The sequence below is a fragment of the Podarcis gaigeae genome (assembly GCF_964106915.1).
Source record: "Podarcis gaigeae genome assembly, chromosome: Z".
Classification (NCBI taxonomy): domain Eukaryota; kingdom Metazoa; phylum Chordata; class Lepidosauria; order Squamata; family Lacertidae; genus Podarcis; species Podarcis gaigeae.
In genome coordinates this window covers 30,940,149-30,955,158 of record NC_139691.1, presented here as the reverse complement: position 1 = coordinate 30,955,158, position 15,010 = coordinate 30,940,149, and the positions used below count along the sequence as shown (strand labels likewise).

The 15,010-nt window shown below is 43.4% G+C and overlaps 1 protein-coding gene and 1 long non-coding RNA gene across 11 annotated transcripts in view; one reads left to right on the top strand and one right to left on the bottom strand.

Moving 5' to 3' along the window:
* Nucleotides 1-5,134, top strand: part of LOC310836827 — a 46,393-nt gene extending 41,259 nt beyond the window's left edge. Inside the window, exon 5 of the long non-coding RNA XR_014560236.1 lies at nt 4,854-5,134. This is a non-coding gene — a long non-coding RNA (uncharacterized lncRNA). The remainder of the gene's footprint in view (nt 1-4,853) is intronic.
* DACH2 (dachshund family transcription factor 2) overlaps nt 1-15,010 on the bottom strand; it is a 324,778-nt gene that overhangs the window by 30,500 nt on the left and 279,268 nt on the right. The window lies entirely within an intron of this gene.

Here is a 15,010-nt window from a genome sequence, read left to right as displayed (position 1 = left end):
ATATGGCGAACATGGATAAGAATTTGGGGAGAAACACGGTTAATTTGGTTAGTAAGGAGCTCAGATCAGCAAAGCCACAGAAACAACCAAGTCAAAACATTCAGTCTTCAGGGACGATGGAACTATTTTAAAAACTTAAAATCACCATGCAGTACGTGGATTGAAAGCTGATGTAAATACCATAAAACCCACTGAAAAACATTTCTGGGCAACAGCTCTTCCACACACACACCCTAATCCATCATCAATTATAACACCTCCAAGTAATCCAGAACTTACTAATAACAGAATTACAAGAGGGACTGACAGTTGCTGTTGTCCCTGCTGTAAAGGAAAAACCAACAGCCCACCAGCAAACCTGTAGCCCCCAATGACAACCTACATAGATGAGCCACAAATAAACAACAGGTGCACCAGCATTTGGGTACCTGTAGAAAAGAGTCTCTAGATTATTTCTCCAGGAAATGCTTCTGCCTGTCAGAGTAGAGAGTACTGTGGGCGGGGTGGGGGTAGCAATTGCTATGGGGCACATTCCCTCAGAGACAATCTGTCAGAGGCTACATACTAGAAGTGGCATCAGGTCACTCTTTGGGTCTCCATGTCCCTGTCACCCCCTTTTCCCCTCCCTCTTTCTGCCACTTCCCCCCTCTGCTATTTTCTCGCTGTCTTTCCCTATTGTCAACCTCTTTCCCCCCCTCTCCTTCTGCTCCCTCCTCCTGCTCTCCTCCCCTCTCTCTTTCTCATTCACCCCCTTTCCACTCTCTCCTTCATCCCCTTTCCCCCTCGCCTTCTGCTTCATCTCATCCATTCCCTTCTATCTCTCTCCCCGGGTCTCCTGCTACTTCCTTCCTTCTCTGCTTCAACCAACTATTCTCCCTCTTTGTTTCTCTGTCTCATCCATCCCCTTTTCTCTCTCCTCTTTTGCCCCTTCCCTTCCCCTCCCCTTAAAATAAGGACAGGCGGTTCAGGCTTGCAGGCTGCCCATTTATACAATATGAGTACAGAGGGACAAACTGACCTAAGGCAGATTCCTATGTGTGTATAAGCTTCGCAAACCTATTTATATGAAACTTATCCCTTTCCAATACCCAAACTTCCCATGAAGTCTCACCCCCCCACACATTAAATAACATTTTTGTTTGTTTGTTTGTTTGTTTCTCACTATCATGGGTAGCTGAAACTTGCCCATGCGGGGTGGGGTGGGGGTGGGGGTGGGGAGAGAATTCTAAAGAATCTTGAGTTTCCTTGGCAGATTCAACCTTTCCATATTAATGTTGAGATGATTTTTTCCCCTAGCTATTTTGTTGCAAATATTTATGACTCCATATGGAACAACAGATGTTCAAGGAAATGCATGGCAGAGAAGACTTCATTTTCAGCAATTATCCTTCTACTTGTTGTCACACTGTAGGTGGTTTTAGTGCATCTCTCTAAAAAAAAAAAAAATAAAGTAAAATCCACCCAGTCCCACTCACACACTGTAAGGACATCAGCAGAGATCATTATGCTATCCTCCCCCTTCCTTCCTAAATACATTGGCTTCGGGGGGAAAGTGCCATTAATTTCACTTAATCGTAAGTGTGGGGCAGGCTGATACAGTGCCAGTTCTGCAGGGGGACCAATCTCCAACCCTATTCCCTCACCTTGCTGAATTCCCTTATCTGATCTTAGAATCACAGAGCTGCAAGGGGCCTTAAAGTTCTTCTAGCCCAACCCTCTGCCAATATAAGAAATATTTTTGGGTTTTCTAGCTTGTCGGACTCTACATCCTATTTAGATAAACAGAGCACCACTACATCCACCATGTTGTCTCAGCTCCACCAGGTTTTGTAGCACCCAGTATAGATTATGCTCTCCATGTGTTTTACCTATGGCACTTTGACCTCTTTGACTTGCTGTCATGTGCTCCAGCACTTACAGTTTAATTCCTTTAATCTACCATGAAGAGCAACAGAAGATGAATTTGTCATCTATGCGACAGCCCTTCAGGTATGTGAAGAAGGCTAAATAGTGCTTGTTAATAATCTCTTCTCCAGGCTAAATACGACCATCTCCTTCAATGTTATCTATGCACGTACTTTGATATCCATACCACATATATACTGGGGTGGCAAAACTTTGTTAGCTGAAGGGCTACACTGCATTCTTGGCAACCCTTCGGGACCACCTGGCAGTGATGGGGAGGGCACAAGGCAAGTGTTTTCCCTTTGTCCAGTAGACTAGCTTTTACATACACTCTCACAGCCTTCTCTGTCCTGCTTCCAAGCAGGCCAAAGGCATTATCAGAGTTCAAGGATACACTTCCAGCCAAGAGGCTGCAAATCAGGGGTAGTAGGGGTCATGCCATGCAGAGAGGTGGGTGGCTGTGGAAAAACTAGAGGGAGTCCCAAGGCCCAGAGAAAATTCATTTCAGACTGTTCTGAAGCAGATCCCTCCATTCTGTAGGGAAAATCAGAAAGGGGAACTGAGAGACAGCCCTGTCTTCATACAATCTGAAAATTAGCAACCCAGGGACACAATCCTGCACACCACTAACTGCAATTGCTGAATTAATAAAATGCATGATCCGGTGAAACCATCCATGAAATGGCCACGGTAAAAGATCAAGTTCAGACTTATCCAACAATCTTGCAAGGTTTAATGCTATTGTAAAGCTGAAGTTCTTAACATATTAGCAATATATGGAGACAAGTTACACCCCATGAACCCTACACACACACACACACACACACACACACACACACACACACACCAGATAGGAAATGGTGTTTCCCACTTCCTGTTTTATTAAGGTTTATTTTACAACTGTATTAAATAGGTTATAAAGGACAATCCCGCTATTATACCCTTCCTTGCTTAGACTTAATAAATATTATATCCCCACCATCTATTAAAGCCAAGCAGTGGAGAAAATAAGTGAGGTAGTAATCTCCTCCGCAGATGTAAAATACCCTTAATAAACTTGGGGTGTATAACAGTCAGGAACGAATTACTCATGTCTGCTTTAATAAAATAGTACCCTTAAAGCAGTATTACTCTTAAGGTACTGACATTCCCACTGGCGCTACAAGCATATCCTTTCAAAGCAACACAGCTTGTTAAAAACGGCAAGATATCTTCTTGCAATAGAGAGTTTGTGTCCAAGCAAGATACAAGGTTTGTCGAGAAAGTATCCAGGGAGCAATAAAGCTGATGGGAAGCATATTTCTCGGTGGTATTTTAGCACTGTGAAAAATTCAATCACGGGGAAAAAATGTTTAGCTGTAAACATTTGAAGAGTCATATAAAAGCAATAGCTTTCCTGCAACACCTGCTTAAATAATTTTAAGAGGTGGAATGGAGCCCACCCCCACCCCACCCCGCTCCAATCTTTGAAAAGCCATTGAGGACATTGTCTATTAATTTCCCTGGTGCCATCATGGCCGGACTCTTGAAATCAGGCAGAGTTAATAGCAGATTTCAAAACAAATCAAGGGCATTTGACCAATAGGGCTAATTTTAACCGCCCCCCCCCCCCGCCACAATACCAAATATGTGTTCAGTATTAAGATAGGAAAAACTGTCATTCTTCCATAGGTTATTTTGCAATGGCTTCAAATGTAAGAGCCAGTGGTAGAGTAGTTATATTATGAGAATATTAAAGGGGAGGCCTGGGTTCAAATTCCCTCACAGCCATGAAAGCTCTTTAGGGGACCTTGGGTCACTGTTTTTCAGCCTATCCTACCTCATGAGGTTATTCCGAGGATAAAACGAGGAGAGGAGGATTAACCTAGATTTGAACAAATCCTCCATCAAGAACCAAAGTGGGGTTTGTCCAAGCTAAAGCAGGCTCTCTCCAAATCACCCTGAACCAAAACAAGGACCTCTGAGATGCTTCAGGGCACTTTGCTAACTACAGACGCTTGGTTAGGAAATGCTGGGCGTGCAGTCCTCCTGCTTCTGAGTCATATGCCCCTACAGATCCACTCCGGTCAAATCAGCTTCACACTTAGTTTCCGTGACTTCTGAGTACACAGAAGCCTGACGCTGTCCCACTCCCACCCTGCAAATCATCAAAACTCCTTAGCCCACCTTTCATAAAATTTGCAGATTAGGCTAGGGATGTGTCTGGCATATGCCTGTTTGATAATAAAATCACTGCTGAGAATATCACCGGGGGGGGGGCGGGGGGGGGGGAGATATAAAATCTAATTTAAAGGTGGTCAGTGCATAATCCTCTGGGGACTTACTTGTCTGTAAGTCGCCAGCTTTCTTACCTGGGGATGTATGCTTTCCAAACTGCGTATCGTGACATATTAGTGTGTCGGCTGCAGTGTGTAGGTGTGTTGTGCAAACGCCACCTCCCTGCCCTGCCCCCCCCCCCGCCTGGTCTCCTCCTAAGACTGGAAAAGGGTTAGTTTAACCTCCGGTGTGCTAGGAAAACTGAATTATTGTGTCATGAAATGGTGCATGTCTAAAAAGTGTGTCACCAACATGAAAAGTTTGGAAAGCTCTGCTCTAGGGTATAAACTCACATGGGTGGTTAGCCATACCTGTTAGCCTTTGCATTGCCGAATATGAACTGAGAGAACACCCTAGAACTGAGTGGACACCCTAAAAGCCACCCAAAATGCCCCTGTGGCAGGTGAAGATCAGGAGTGGTTGCAAACCAGCTCTGCATAGGCAGCAAAACAAGATGGCAGAATCCTAAGCTGGTAGAGAGAACTGTGACCACAACAGGTTGTGGGTGGGGGTGTTCTGGTTTTGAATGCTTCCCTACATTACTTACCAAAGCAAGTTTTTAAAAAAGGTAAGAACTTGGGGGTGGGGAATTCTAGCAAAGCCTACTCACTAGGCTATGTTTCTACTTGCAGGGAAATTTGATACAAGGGAGCGTTCGAAAATGTGGGTCCTCACAGGCTTCCTGAAGTGCTACAGCCCAGCCTACAAGAGCAAGCCTCTACCACCTCATTGTGCTGCACGTGTGAACCAGCCTCATTGCTTTTTAGTGAATCCCATCACTGCTCTATACCATTGTTAGCAAAGTGCTAAAAATTGTGTTTGCAAAGGTGAAACGAGCAAATGTTCCAACGAACATTCAGACAGCCAAGCAATCATAATGAACTGGAAAGAACTTTATCATCACCTGTACAGAGTTGTTGTTGTTGTTGTAGTAGTAGTAGTAGTAGCTGTCCCCCACCCCCCACCCCCAATTCCTCCCACCATTTCTTGTGAAGACTGCAGAAAAAAGGAGCCATTCAGTCTTTCAGATTAATGAAGTAGTGTATAACCTCTGTGGTTCAATTGTTCTCAAACAATAAAACATGTTCCTGCTTTTACGGCCTATTCTGTTTGGATTTATATCCTACAGTAATAGCTTTTGACTGAAATAAGCTACTTCTACTATTCCTGAAAGGGCAGGAGGGGGAAGGGGAGGGGGTCCTAAGACCATGTAAATTGGACAGTGAGTCTGGGAGTAAAATAAAAATAAAGTAATGAACTATATAAAACCTTAAATTACCTAAAGAAAATGTTTCAACTGTTAAAGAGCATGCAAGAATACTCACTTGCAGCCCCATCAACAGCTGCTAGCAAGCCATCGTTAATGAATGTAACTTGTAGTAGGACACGGCTGCCAGCCAGATCAGTAAAATAGTGGGTTGTTTTTCTTCTTCTTTCAAGCAACTGCAGACCCACCACAGCATCTGGCAGGCCCCACTAGGGCCCATCACTGAGAGATGCCCTGTGTCCTCCTCCTCCTCCTTTGAAAGAGCACACCTGGGATGAGGAGCTACCATTTTAATTTTTCAAAATTCATAGAATTGAAGAGTTCAAGAGTCCATGAGGGTCATCTACTCCAGCCCCCTGCAATTTAGAAATCTTTTTGCTCAAAATGGGTCTCAAACTCATGACCAGAGATTAAAGAGTCTCATGCTCTATCAACAAAGCTATTCCAGAGTGGGGAACATCAGGCCCAGAGGCCATAGGTAACCTCTCTGACTCTACCCAAGCCTGCTTCCCTCCCCAGTCCTACTCTGCCCTGTCCCTGGGTGGTGTTGCCTGGCTAAAACGTGTCATTGGAGTCTCAATACAGATTCTTGCTTGCCTGGATGGGGGGCAGAGAAGGGTGCGAGTGTGTGTAGAAAACAAGTCTACCAAACAAAGGCAAAAATTAGATCAATTGCCCCTTCCACTATTGCCTCTGGCCCCACCTACCAACAGCATATTGCTCCTGAAATTGGCCTTCAGGCTCGGGGGAAAAAAACCTTAAAACTTGAATAACTGACCTGGAAAGACCACAAAGGTATGTCTTAAAGAGGCACTGAAATACAGTAAAAAATGGTGCCTGCCAAAATTCAGGAGCAAGATGATTCCATATTAAGGGGGCCATCACAGAAAAGACATTGTGCCCTTAGTGGACATCAGCTGTGTCTCCATGGGCCATAACCCATCTTGACAGATGACAACAACAACAACAACAACAACAACAACAACAACAACAATTTTTATACCCCACCCTCCCCAGCCAAAACTGGGCTCAGAGCAGCTAACATCAAATGTATAACACATTAACATAAAATCAGGCAATCAATTAAAATACATCCTAAAATCAGATCAGGATCAGAATAAAATCCAATCAGATGGCAACCTGCAGATTAGGGTTGGGGACCTTAAAAGCTCACCAGCCCCAACTGTTTGTGCTGAACTTATATGAGCCTGTGAGAAAAATTGGGAGGCCACTTTCATGCAAATTCTAATGAAAGGGGAGAGGGAGTCAGACTGAACCCCAACCAAAGGCCTGGAGGAACAGCTCTGTCTTGCAGGCCCTGCGGAAAGATGTCAAATCCTGCAGGGCCCTGGTCTTTTGTGACAGAGCGTTCCACCAGGCCGGGGCCATGGCTGAAAAGGCTGGTTGAGGTCAGTCTAACCTCCTTGAGGCTCGGGACCTCCAAGATATTATTATTTGCAGACCGTAAGGTCCTCCGTGGGGCATACCAGGAGAGGCAGTCCCATAGGTACTGACTATGTTGGTCAAAAAAGGGGAAGATAAAATTATAGAATCTTAGAGTTGGCAGGGACCCCAAGGGTCATCTCAGCTAAAACATAAATAGAAGACCCTATGGGTACTCTGGTCCTGAGAGGGCACTTTGCCCCAATCCCCCTCAACCTGGAAGTGGCCCTGGGTAACTGGTGCTGCAAAGTGTGCCTGTGTTGAAAATTACCGTATTTTTCGCCCTACAGGATGCACTTTTTCCCCTCCAAAAATGGAGGGGAAATCTGTGTGCGTTCATGGGGCGAATGCAGGCTTTCGCTGAAGCTTGGAGAGCGAGAGGGGTCGGTGCGCACCGACCCCTCTTGCTCTCCAGGCTTCAGGAAGCTATCAGCAATCCCCCTCAACCTGGAAGTGGCCCTGGGTAACTGCCCGGAGCGCGCTGAAGCAGAGCGCCCCACGCTTCGGGCAGACATCTGCAGCCTAGGGAGCCCTGCAGGAGTTCCCACAGGGCTCCCTAGGCTGCGGATAGCAGCCTGCTGCCTGGAGCGCAGGGTGCGCTGAAGCTGTGGCTGGGGGGGGGGGAATAAATTTCCCCCCTTTATTCCCCCCAAAAAAAACTATAGGGCGAAAAATACAGTAGGGCATGCAAGGTTCTGCCCAGGCTCTAGCATGCTTTATAGTTAGTCCAAGTAAAGTGGAACATATCATATGGTATATCTGACTGATTCAGTCTTGTGGATAATCACATTGATTGGTCTTTGTGGGTGTAGGGGTGGTTGCAAGTATCTATGCTTCTCCAACAGGAAGGCAAAGATCCAATCACATGGCTGTATGAGCTGCCTTATAGGAACTACTGGTTTGCCTAGTCCAGCGTTGTCAACTCTGAATGGCGGTATATCTCTGGCCGATTACTTTCTCTTCACCAGCTACACAGAGATTAATTTGCAAAGCATTAAGCTATGGATGGAGAACTTGTAACCTTCTAGATATTGCTGGACTAGATATTGCTGGGAGTTGTGTTCCAACAATATCTGGACGGCCACAGGTATCCCACCCCTGACCCTCCCCATTATAATGGTTAAATTAGCTTCAGGTAGGCGTGTAGATTACTGGCTTTCAATCTTGGCTACAGGCCTCATATCTCTTCCCAGCTGCTGCACCAGGAGGGACCCAAATGTTTCAACTCTGATGTCTTTTTGACAACAGACTGCTTGAGCTTCGGTTGCTCTCTCTTGAAGAATCTACTTCTGTTGCTGTAGTTTAAATTATTATTGATGCCATCTATGCTTTTAAATGCTTAAATGCTTTTAAACAGTAAGCTTCTCTGAAAGCCTGTGGGCTGAAGAGTGGGATGTGAACATTTGCAATTAATAAACAAACCAAAGGAAAATGCAAAACAAGCAAGCAAATGGACAAAGACACGCTTCTTTGTTCCCTCATAAGCAGGAGCCCTGCTGGTCTTCAGACTCCTTATGCAAAGACCAATGGTCTATCTAGTCCAGTACTGCTTCTACGGACTGGTAGCAGTTCTACAGGGTTGCAGAAAGGGGCAATCCCAGCCCTGCCTGGAGATGCTGGGGATCGAACCTGGGACCTCCTGCAAGCAAGGCTGCTACTCCAACCACTGAACTACAGCCCTTCCCTTTAAGTCCTATCGTCAGGTAGGGTGGGTACACAAAGTCCCTTCCTCTTGCACATGTCCTCTTGAAACCCCACCTCTCCTTCCATGTCTATAATTTCATCTTTCTCCTCCTCCTTTCTCTTTTCCTCTTATGTCTTCCTTCCCTGTCTGGTTATTCCTGGGCAATAGCGGTGGCTGGTGGCCACTGTTAGGGTGGACAGCAGAGAGGCCGACGGTATGCTCAGTCAGAGCCAAGTAATTCCAGTTTTGTTTCCATCCTCCCTCCTGCTGAGTTCTGTGAGGGCAACGTCAAGACTCAGGAGGAGGAAGCTGACACCAGGGCCGGCCTCTGGACTGGCTATGAGTAAGAAGGCAGGTAGGTAGGGGCTTGCTGGGGGGATGAATGATGATAGCAGGGCAACCTCCCCTCAACTGCTATTCTGGGCTCCACCCCTGGGCTCCTTTCCCCTCTGCAGGGTAAAAGATGCTTGTTAGTGAGGGTAAATGTATCTGGAAACATACAGAAAAATAGCAACACGTGGGGAGACTCAGCTGAGAAAGCTGCAAGGGTTAAGCACTCTCCCCTGATTTTTTGTAACTCACAACTGCAGCCTACAAAAGCTGTTTTCAATTTTAAAAATATCCTATTAGTGTTTGCTTGCTCCAGTTTTGTTTTGTACAAGATGATGTTGCAACAATTGTCAGAGTTCATTAGTGACAAGCCATTCCTTCTTATTCAAAGTTCAGGACAACACACTCCTTTTCAAACAATGTCATTTGGAATGGAGAAAATTTATTTTTCATGTCTTGCAGAGTTTCTGCCAGCTTTGTCCTGATATGATCCACTTTTAAATTCTCCTTACAGCACAAATATTTTGAGATCACCATGGTTGATTTTGCTTTCTTTGTCGGAATGATGACTGCCTCATACAGTGGCTCAATTATTTATTATCATCGCCATTCATTGAGTATTTTTGTAAGGAATGTACTCAAAGAGGCTTAACCGAAGTACAAACAAACAATACACCCCCCACAATTAAACAATTAAGAAGCGAACAAAAACATAAAAGCAAAGCTTATCCCCCTCCCAACAAAGAAGCAGAATGCTAAAGAAAACAGAGGATTGCAGGCCATAGGGAAAGTTGGGCTTGAACTCCCTCCCTCCTAGAAAGAATAAAATAGAAAGGGGGACACTGATTCAGTCTTATGATGTCCCTTCGTGAGAGTAAATCAAAATGATAAAGCAACAAGTATTATTAATAGCAGCAATAATAAAAGGTGAAGTAGAACAAGTGAGAAAGTATGTGGGAAAGGTGAACCTCCTTAGTCCATACTTTCTGAGACAAATTTGCGATGTAGCTTCCTAAGCCATGTGTACAAAAATGCACACCCTGAGGTAAAGTGTGAATAAAAATGCACGTTTTTGGGTGAAAATATCATACGGAACATTTGGTGAAAATGGCAAACAGAAATGCAATATAGTGCGGAAAATTGCTTTGCAGAATTGCATAGGAAAATATTATATTAGGAGAAAATTCACACCAAAATGTTGATGAATTTTCATAAGGACTGATCTGGAAATGTGGAGAACTGAACTGGAGGACTAGAAAATAAGAAAACTGAGAGAAACTGAAAATAACTCTTTTACCAGTCTCTAAATAGAACACAGTAAGTGGTGGAAGCAGGTGGTTATGCTGCTTCTATGAACTTGCAGAGAAAGTAGGAGGGAAAAAAGGGGGTGAGGAAGTTGCCCTAATAGTTCATTAATATTTGGATACCAGCAAAACAATATGGGAACTGTGGCTTCCCTTCCCTTCCCAAACATTCCTCCTTTCTGTAATCACCCCTTATTAGGGAGATGTTTGGTGGCTGCTTGTCATTGGGCAGCATCCATCTTCATTTGTATCTATCAAATCCATGTATAGATGTTCCTGTGATCCTAAATACTTGAGATGGCACATTTGTCACCAACATTACAGTGATCTCTCTGAAGTGCTGGTGAGAAGCATTTGGTGCTGGGGCTGAGTTGAAACATTTTCGCTATGAAAGCGGGTTTGGAAGGGAGCACCAACAAATTATCTGAAATGTCTTTTTTTTTTTTTTTTTGCACTGGTTTTACTGTTCCTAGGCAGCTGCTTTGGCGTTCTTCTGGATGGCTTACCAGATCCAGCCAATAAGGGAACACATAGCCAAAATGATCCAGATTTCCCCACCACCTTCATGTTGAGGCCACTCAAAAGCACCCCTTGGCTACTTCAAAAGTAAGCACACAACCATCACCCTGGCACCCTGACTCATGAGAATCTCACTGAAACACTCTCTCCCCTTTGATTATTTTCAAATGTAATTTATTTTCTCATGAATTGATGGATAATTGTCAAAAGAAGAAGGAAAAACGAGCAAATGTTTGGCAGGGCACACTGCCATTTTGAGCAGATAAATAACAGGGGGTGTAACAGCTAAGCAACTCCTTCCTGAGTTTTTTGATCTATGAAAAGAATGTTTATAGAGAACATGTTAAATAATCCACATAAGCTTGCTAACTTTAGAGGCAAGTATTCTAAAGACAGAACTTGAGACTCCAAGAAACAAATGAGGCTAAGATTGAAGAAGGTCCTATCTTCCTGCCGCAATAAATTCTTGCATGGGTTGTTAATAGACATATGCTGCTAACCCTGGAGCTCTTTGGTGTGCGATTCAAGAAATATGCCTTTATTGCCAAAGTAACACCCACCTACCCCAAATATAATAGCAAGTAATGTGATCATTGCCCTTGGCGGCACCATTAAACTGGGCAGTGAACTGCTGCAAATAGCTGTGAGTATTCAGCATCAATACAGACTTAAGGAGGTTGGGTTTTAACAGCCAAATGTGCACCACAGTCTACCCAAACATAAAAAGCACCTTCCAAACTTTTTTTTTTTTTACTGAAATGTTAATGACCAGAACAAACTATAGGAGGCTCAAAAGAAAAGAAAAAATATTTCAGTGGATGAAAGGAAACACTAAATTAAAACTCCAGCTTTTAAGAAAAGGAGGGGTGGTGGTGCTGTAATTTATCTGCTTTAAGGAAATTGTTAGCTAAGGGGATGAGGAAGATATTAATCTTTCTCTCACTCACTCCTGTTCTCTGGAAGAAGTGGAAAGGTTATTTATTTACTTAAACATAAAAACCAAAAACAGTCAACAAGTGAGCCATCTCTGAAAAGCTTTGCTGGGATAATAGTAACTTAATGGTTTCCAAATATACGTTCCCTACAGCTTTGTTTTAGCAATAAATAAGAGCACACTGTCACAGTGTCGAGAGAGCGAAGTCGGAATAAAACAAGTTTCTCTTTCATGTTCTAAATGGTCAGAACAGAAAAGGAGAATGACACTTATGCGGAAATGTATTGCATTTCCCAACAGAGAAATATTTACATGTCTTTTGACCGTGAAATATTTACACAAAAGCCATGAGAAAGAATGAAGATGACTTGGGAAAACTGGAGAGGGGAAACAAACTTCTGTGATTAATCCTGCTACCAAAAAGTGCCCCTGGATATGCAAAACTAAAGGGAGCAAGGTAAAATGAATTTACCCAGGAGACAATTCAGGCAGGATTTCCAGTGTGGTAGACCACACTGGAAATCCTGATAGACCAGAATGACAGTCTCAACTGCATAAATGGTTTTTCGACCAACTGCCCTTCTCAATGCAAACTGGAGATGGCATGGGGACTACGGGTGATATGGTGCAAGTCATCCTGTATTCTGCACACTAGAGACTTGCTGTTTTTCAAACTTTTCTTCTTCTTGAAAGCAGAGGTGGGGATCTTTTTTCAGTTTAAGGGGTACAATGCATTGCAGGCTCCAGGAGGCCACATGCTAGAGGCAGAAAGTGAGCAAAGCAACAGATACGACTCTTGCACTTGTACATTCCAGCCATATAAAACCCACAGATTTCTACATACACACAACCGGCATCCAAGCAAGCAACAGACACAGGTTTCAGACACAGATCTTTCTCAGATCTACTTGAAGATGCGTATCAAAACTAGGATCTTAAACATGCAAAGCATGAGATTTACTGCTAAGGTGCAACATCTCCTCTCCAAAATGGGAGCATCCTACAGAAACTGCTTTGTTCAGCGTCAATGCACGCTACCACCTCGGAACTCCTCCATGCAAGCAAGCTTTATTCACAACTTGTTAAAAGGGACCATCTTTGGAATCACTAACAGCACCCATAATCTAGGGAGATGGCTGCTTCAGCTTGTCTATAGCTGTCTTTAACTAGAACCTATGCAGGATATGATTATTTTTAATGGTCTGAGAACTGTATGGCTCAAAACATCAGAAACCATTAGGGATTATATATCATCCCAAGCAATTTCTAACCCAAAATCTGTACAAATTTGTCAACGTGCATAATAATAAAATATATAGTAAGGCAGTTGTAACGCTTCACTTGTCATTGTATTCGATAGTAAATTAGTTTGTTGCCCCACCCTTGTAAATTACTGCTATTCATTTGAGCCCTTGAGATGCAGCAGGTTAAAGATCTTAAAAAAGAAGATAATAAAAAAAGCACAATAAAAGCAACTCTCAATGGGGGGAAAACACAGGCACCTGCATCTGAGTAGCAGAGTTCATAATTTCGTTTGACTCTCGAAAACTGCCAGAGCAGTATCTGTTCCAAACGATAAATCCCAGTGTTGCCAAGCTGAGATTGTTTGGTTGTACTGCTAGCATGAACACATCAAAAACAACTTTGTCAGGAAAGGCAGCAGCTTTTGGCAGCCGGGAGACTAAAAATTGTAAGTTTCTGCTGTAGCCGGCAAGGTATATATTTTATTATTTTCATTATTTTTTGTGGGGGGTGGTGGAAATAAATGTGAAATTCAGTCTTCCACAAAAGAAGCAGTGTCATGAGAAAACTTGGGACTCAAAAAACTTCTGTAAACGCTGCATTTTCAATATTGGAGTGTCAGTCTTCATTCATTCCTTGACAAGGTTGTCAGTCAAACGGCAATCTAGTTTTGTTAAGACTTTAACCAAAGATCAAAGCAATGATACTGCTGAGTTCACATTATCTTCCCAGAGATAACGACTCAAACACTTTCATACACTGCATCGATATTAACTTTGCTCCGGTCCATTCTTCCCGGGCAAATAAAATGACACAACGTTTTGGCAGCCTCTGTAGGCCTCACTGCTTTCCCCCGTCAATGGATCTATTCTCTCCATGCTCCCCCCCTTTCTTTCCCCCCAACTCCTCACCCCAGCTGCTAGCTCAATACTGTGGCCGGCCAGCCCAGCATTCAAATAAATGGATGACCATTTTAAAAAAGAAAGAAAATGAAACATTCTCTCTCCCTCTCTCGTTCTGGGTCTCCTTCTTGAAATATATCAAATGTCTTTTATTCAATAACAATAGTTAGGCAATAAAAAGATGAGTGAGCAAAAATGCGGTATATCATCATTTTGCTTCTGACTTTAGCCCAATGGCAAATGAAAGGCATCCAGAATCAATTCCAAGAAGCTAATAAATTCCACCAGTGAAAGCAGGGAAAATATAACTTTTGCAACCTCATCATCCAGCTGATTTGTAAGCAAAGCTGGCCCTCGTTCCTGAACAGTATGTCACCTACAGTTTCACTTCCAAGTGGGTAATATAACATTTCTACGGAGCTTATATTCAGAGGCTAAACATATTTATATCTTCTTTCCCAAAACATACAGCCAGCTAATACCACAGTAAAAATAAAAATGTTCTGGCGACGGGAAATAATCACATTGATTGCTATCAGTTATTTCACCAAGTAATGGTGACAGAAAGGTATGTCAGCATGCAAGGCTGTGCAGGCCGGGCATTTTTTAGCTTTGCAATCATTGCAAAGATCTTTAAGGGTTTTACAAGGTGCCCTAAATTGGTTCCTGTGCACTTTACAATTGCAGAATGGTGTCTCCAAGGCCCGCAATTATGTGTGTGGAAATATTAATGTATTGGTACACCCACTGGTCCAGTTCAGATGTTACGGGACAAACTATGGTTTGACTGTTACTATATAACGAGCCTCGGTCTCCCTCCACCCCCAGCCTTTCACAGGTTTCATTTCCCTTCCTCACTTCCTGGCTTGCATGAAGTATAACTGGTTGTTGCATCTGTACTGAGCAAGCTAATATTACCACTACCCATCACTCACCTCCAACTCAAAATTGGAAGTCTTTTCAAAGCATGGTTTCTATATCTAGTTTATGAAGAAACAATGGCTTGCGGTAATCCATTTGTGTGATTCAGATGCAAAGATCAAGTAAACTTATAGCAAACCAGGAGGTAAAGAAGATGACTGGATCATGCAAATGGAGGCTAAAACACGGTCTGGTGAATTGGGCAGAGCCCATCTCCCCAGGAAGACTGAATAAACCCACTAA